The sequence below is a fragment of the Thalia democratica genome, chromosome 2 (genome assembly GCF_965202585.1).
Source record: "Thalia democratica chromosome 2, ktThaDemo2.hap1.1, whole genome shotgun sequence".
In the NCBI taxonomy this organism is placed as follows: Eukaryota; Metazoa; Chordata; class Thaliacea; order Salpida; family Salpidae; genus Thalia; species Thalia democratica.
Genome location: NC_139166.1, coordinates 41,258,835 through 41,265,509, shown reverse-complemented (window position 1 = coordinate 41,265,509; position 6,675 = coordinate 41,258,835). Strand labels below are relative to the sequence as shown.

General features: G+C 28.8%; 1 pseudogene; it reads right to left on the bottom strand.

Annotated features, from left to right (window-relative positions):
* Nucleotides 1-1,426: 1,426 nt before the first annotated feature.
* Nucleotides 1,427-4,031, bottom strand: LOC145829193 (uncharacterized; annotated as a pseudogene).
* Between the last annotated feature and the right edge of the window lie 2,644 nt (nucleotides 4,032-6,675).

Here is a 6,675-nt window from a genome sequence, read left to right as displayed (position 1 = left end):
CTAAATAAATTTCTTATACTTCCGTTAAAAGTATTTAAGAAACTTAGTTGTCTATTCAAGCTAAAATAATAAAAAATAAAGTACAGTAGACTACCGCTTAAGTACGCACTTTTTTTGGTACGCACCCCGCCTTAAGTACGCATTTATCCAGAAAAATAAAAAAAATCTTATTTTTTTATATACTTTTTATAATTTTTTTTATATATCTATATCAAATTTAAATAAATAAATAACCTGAATAATTGCTTTAACAGATTAAAAATGTATGGTAAACACAATGTAGTTTGGTACTTTCCCTCTAACAAAACAAAATATGACTTAGTATTCTTTTTTATATCATTGACTGACATTGACTTTTTATATTAAACGTATGTATTAATTATGTAAAAACTTTTTATAGAAAAAACAAATCATTTTAAAATGTTTAAAAAAATTTGCAGATTAGAATTATGTGTTAAATGTTATTTAAAATAAAAAGACTTGTTTTTTTGGCTTAATTATTTGGTGGCTAGTTGTAAGAAAAAAAACAAACAACTAAATTTCATGTCATACTATGTCGTCAAAAAGTACGCACTACCCGTGCTAAGTACGCACTTTTTGGTCGGGTTCAATTTGCGTACTTAAGCGGTAGTGTACTGTATATAACTAATTCACTGTCTTTTTTTTGTGAACTTTATTTTAAAAAGGTTGTCAAACAAACAAGTTTAAAAAATTGAAAAATTAAGGTTAGGTTAGACCTGTTTGAGACATCTTTAAAAAAACTTTAAATAACTCAGGTGTGTGAAACTTTTATTTTAAACACTTTTAATAAATCTCAAAATAGTTTTTATGACTGTAGTGTAGTTTATTAATTGTAAATTTTTCTAGTTTACTTAAATATAATGATTTTAGTTCTTTTTTATAATGATGATATTTTAGTTAGGTATTTAAGCTTGATCGACATCAAGCTTTTAGTATTTTCAACTTCTAATAAAATTAGGCTGGTTTGATATAATTCAGAAATTTTTGCTTTTAAAGTGGCAACCATGTAAAATACTAATAAATTAATAATAAGCTATTTTATTAAAACATTTGAGCATTAATTATTTTAAGAAATATTTTTTAGTTTTTTTATGATACATTTAGGTAATTAGTATTTAGGTAAAATTTTCTTCATTGTGACTAAAACTAAAACCAAAAAAATATTTTAATTCCACTAAAACTAATGTGCGGCCCGCGAAGATTTTGAAACTTGAAATTTGGCCCGCGAGCACCAACTGCCTGCCGACCCCTGTTTTAGAAGCAGGACTAACTAAAAGCTATTAAAAAAACCATTTAAATGAATATAGCACAGTCAGTCTATAGTTTAAAAAAATTATCTGTTTTTAAGTAATTACATAAGCATATACTAAATTACTGTTTATTTAAAAAGTTAACCAACTTTTTTGTAACATTTATTCAACAATATCAACCTCTAATCTTACATGTATTAAAACCTCAATCAATAACAATAAAAAACTAGTTTTTAAAAAAATTACGTGTAAATGCTACAAAACTTAGTGTGCTGTATTTCAAAAATTAATGTCTGTCTGTACAAAACATACTTCTTTACATTGTTTATCTTAATAGCTTTTGTTGTTAGATAAATGAGACTAAAACATAGTTTTTGCAGTGTTTAACATTTTGTTTAAACTAATAAATAATAAATTTGATTAGGCTAGAAATACAATTTGAGAAATATACATTTAAAATTCAAGCAATGTCTATGTATTTGATGTTTTTAATTTATTTTAAAATATTGATATTTATCAAAAAACTATTAAGAACTCTACAGAGTAAAATTATTAAGATATTAAAAAGCAGCAAATCGCTTTATATTTTCCTACAACGAATGTATTATCTAGGTAATAAATACACAAGTAGCCGCAACTAAGTACAGCTTGATGGTCTTTCAACTTAAGTTCAAGCATTTGGTAGAATGTACTTAGAAAAATTTACTGCACTTAAACTGTTTTAACATGAAATAACACACTTAAAAAACTAAATTTAAGACGCAACATATAACAAATTAAACATATAAGTTATAATTTTAATAAAGAAGTAATTACAATTTAACAAATCGGAAAAGGTGGTTGACGTGTTTGAAAAAAAATACTTTAAACTTACAACTTCTTATATTACTTACAAGACTTAATTAATTTACTGGGCAGTTCTAGTTCATTGAACGCATTACAGGTCCTTCAGGTGTCATAATAAATCCACTATTGCTGTCATCTCCTAATGTCATGTTTCCATATGAAGGTCTAGAATAAGGACGTTTATTTTGGTATCTTCCTCCACCACTATAACGGCTACCACCACCACCGTAACCTTGGTACATGCGTAATTCATAGTCAACTTCTTGATTTGCTTCCTCCATAATTCTAATTAAGTCGTTTGCAAGTCGGCTGTTTTCTCCTGTAAAATACGAATAGGAGGTTCCTTTTTGCCCAGCACGAGCTGTGCGTCCGATTCTCTGAACGTAACCTTCGATGTCTCCAGGAAAATCGTAATTGATTATGTACCTTACATCAATAACGTCAATACCACGTGAAGCAACATCAGTGGCAACTAAAATTGGCACGTCGCCGCTTCTAAAATCCTTTATTGCCCTGTTCCGTTCATGCTGTCCTTTACCACCATGGATACAGCCAACGCTATATCCGTCATGCCATAAGTTGTCCGCGACTTGCTGGCATTTTTTCTTTGTTTCGACAAATATTATTGTTTTGTTATCATCAGTAGATGTAATTTCGTCAAGAAGTTTCAAAGTGTGACTATATTTTTCATTCTCTCGACATACCAAAATTTTCTGAGTTATATCGTGATTTGCAGTTAACTCAGTAGAGCCTACTTGAAAATGAACTGGGTTGGTCAAAAAGTCGTTCGCGAGTTGTCTGATTTTTTGAGGCCAGGTAGCGCTCCACATTAATGTTTGCCTGTCTGGTCGTACAAACTCCAATATTTTTCTGATTTGAGGCTCAAAACCCATGTCCAACATTCTGTCAGCTTCATCAAGGACCAGATAACTACAAGCGGTAAGATTAATTTCACCAGACTCTAGAAAGTCAATGAGACGGCCGGGTGTAGCTACCAAAAGATCACAGCCATATTTTAATAAATGAGCTTGGTGATTTCTTGCAGCACCACCATAAACACATGTGTATCTAAAACCTCTCGGAGCGAAATCCTTTACAACACTTTCAACTTGCTGTGCCAGTTCACGCGTAGGTAATATGACAAGAGCGATAGGTTTGCAACCATTTCGGTCGTGTTTTGTCATTAGACTGGTAACATGTACTATAGCAGGCATCAAAAATGCAAGAGTTTTTCCAGATCCTGTTTTTGCAATACCAATCAAATCACGTCCTCCCTGTGCGTAAGGCCAGGTCAACGATTGGATCATTGTAGGTTTGTCAAAACCTTGACCTAAAAGTTTTTGTTGCAATACATCTGGAAAACTAGCTTCTGAAAAAGTCAAAATAGGATTTAATTCATTACCATTACTTATAGTTATTTTGTTAGTAGTAAGGAACTGTTTGATTTCCATTTTACTTCGATTCTTAGTAACAGCAGATGGAGTGTAAAAATTTTTCTCAACAACTGGCAATTGTTTCCACTCCTCATTTGTTGGTGGCCGACTCTTATAATAACTTTTCTGACCGTAGTTGTTGTTTGTTGAATTCCAGTTTTTATTATTTCCCTTGTAGCTTTGATTATAACTAGAACTATAACTTTGTTTCGGGTTATTATTCCATCTACGATTATCATCATTTCTGCTTTTATAGTCTTCTTTCCATCTATTATTAGTCGCTCTTATGGGCATGCTATCATTTTTATTGAAAGATTTAAAGCTGTCAGTGCTTCTATAATTGCTATTACTTCCACTCCAACTGTTTTGGGTCCTATTGTTGTCTTTACTACGCCATGATCCATTTCTTGAGTTATTTACAGATTTTCTGCCATTACGCCAACTTTCTCCATTATGATCAGACATAACTTTTTACAAAAAATACAAATCTGTTTTATTTCCATAGAAATTTTATTAAGCTTAATTAAAGTAATTCAAAATTATGATACAAATTTATAAGATATAACAAAGGGTGGCCAGTAGTTTTAAAGAAAATTCTTCAAGGTTTCCTTTTTTGTTTTAAGTTTAAATTTAAGCATAGTATTTAAAATCTTAAAGAAATTTTAGTACTGTTTTACATGATTTTATCAAGCTATTTAAAGTCCATTTTATAAGACTTCTTAACGCGTTAGTTAATTAGCTATAGCTTTTTGAAAAACATTTTAAATGAACATTATTTAACAAATTTTATAGGGTTCTTTAAGATAAATAAGACCAAAAACTAGCCTAAGTTTTATCGAACTAGCCTGAAATTATGAGAAAATAAGGAAAAAAGGCAACAGCCAAAAGCTGGAAATACTGAAATAAGCTTAATTATATAAAAATACCAAAATAATAAGCAAAAGGCTTAATTAAAACAGAAATCTCAAAAAAAATTTAAACCCTGAAATTTTGTAAAAATTTCCAATCTACCCTGAGTTTTCAAAGAAAAAAAAAACTATCTGGATTTTTTTCTAATATCCAGCTTATTTGAGTTAGTCTGAGTATAATGAGTGTTATCTAATTAGTTACTACAACTTAATATGTTTTAAACAAACAGTTTTATTCTATATTGGAGTTGTTTTTCTTGATAGACATCACAAACTATTTGAATAACAGGGTATGGTTGTCATAACATTTGCAAGTGATGTTTATACAAAAATTTTAGAAAAAATACAAATAAATCAAAAAAAGGCATTTGGTAATTTTCAGAGATACTTGAAGATGAAAAAATATCTATTTTAGTTTACAGATAGATTTTTATTAATTTGCTTATTATAAAAGTCATGTATAATAAAAAGAATACTTTACAACTGTGAACTTGACTAATAAAGCCAAAGGGGGTTCACCTTGATTTTAACAAATTGATCTTATTTTATAGAGTTTTATCTGAGCTATCAGGTATTTTTGACCGCTTGAAAAAATTCAAAGTAATTTTTGAGATATGAGGATTCAAAGTCGGTGACCTCAATAGGTTCTTAATGGAAGGCGCAAACTAAAAACTAAAACGCAAAAAAAGACCATTTCACTAAAAATCTATCTTCTCCTTCATTAAATAAATCTTATAAATACAGGGTTGCCACTCGTTTTTTCTAAAATTTTTCCAGGTTTTCCAAATTTCTTCCAGGTTTTTAAAAGTAAACATTTTAGGTCTATTTTTAGTTTTAAGTTAATTTCTATAAAAGAAACTGTGTTAAATAGTACAAAAATATTTAAAATATGATGTTAAGTTACTTTAAATGTGCTTTTTAATAAAAAAAAATTGTAATGATGACAAAAAAATCTTATTTATATGATAGATTTTTTGTGTCAAATTGAAAATTTAGTACTGAAAATGTTAAAATTATTAAAAATTCCAGGATTTTGGATAAAAATTCCAGGTTTTTCCAGGTTATTTTTGCCTAAAATGTCGAATTCCAGGTTTTTCAAGGTTTCCAGGTAAAGTGGCAACCCTGTAAATATGTGATTTTTAGGGTTCTAATCCGTTTTTTAGCAGTAATTTTTGCATTTATTTTTCTTTAGATTCTTCTTAATGAAGCTAAAACACATCCACTTCATATTAGTTCATGTGTCCAGCAAACATCACTTAAGTACTCCCTACCCCTACATGTAGTCCAACATTATTTTTACAAAACTTAACGTTGACCCTTTTTTAAAAGCTCAAAGTTAAATACTGTAAGATACTTTTATGACATATACAAAATTCATTTAATTTTTGAATAATAGTCACTTGTTTTATATGTTTCCTACATGTAAAATGGAGAGAAAATTTTTACGGCAGTGGTTTGAAAAATTTACTAAAAATCTTATAGCTCATACAATCTTAAGCAAGCTTATCTTGAATATCTAGGGCTTATTTTTGTTGCAGAATTTAGAACAACTTGTATAAAATAGTTTTAAAAAACTAGTAACCAAAAATATTTTTATGTTTTAAAAGAAATACATGTCTCAGGGTCAACACTCTTTCAAGTAAAAAAATCAGCCTGACTGACCAAAAACTTGCTTGAGTTACATCAAGCTAGCTTGAATAGGCCTACGCTTATAAAAAACTTCAAAAAAACCAGAGGGAAAATAATTACTGCTAATCAAGCTTAATTACCTAAAAATATCAAAATGAGAACATAAGACCTCATAAAAATACAACTAAAAAAAGGTTTAATATCATAAATTCTAGCCTGAGAGTAAGTAAAAATTTCCAAACTAGTCTGAGTGTTTAAAAAAAGTTCTAAATGACCTAAATTTTCCAAGAAAAAATTCAAACTAGCCTGAGTGAGTAACAGCCTGTTATTTTTATTTAAAAGTTTCTTTTCTACTTCTATACATCAAGGTCATAGAAGAATAGTGTTTTATTTTTCTCGAAAAATAACATTGGGTTTTATATGAAACCTCAAAGTATAAACTAATAGTATTTTCAATAAAACAAAAAAATTTTAATTAACTTTTGAGGTATAGTGACTTTCTATAAAAATCTGTCCATTTTTTCTTAAGACATAAATTTTATGTAAACATCCCATAAATTGTTTAATAGAAATCACTGGAATGTTTAA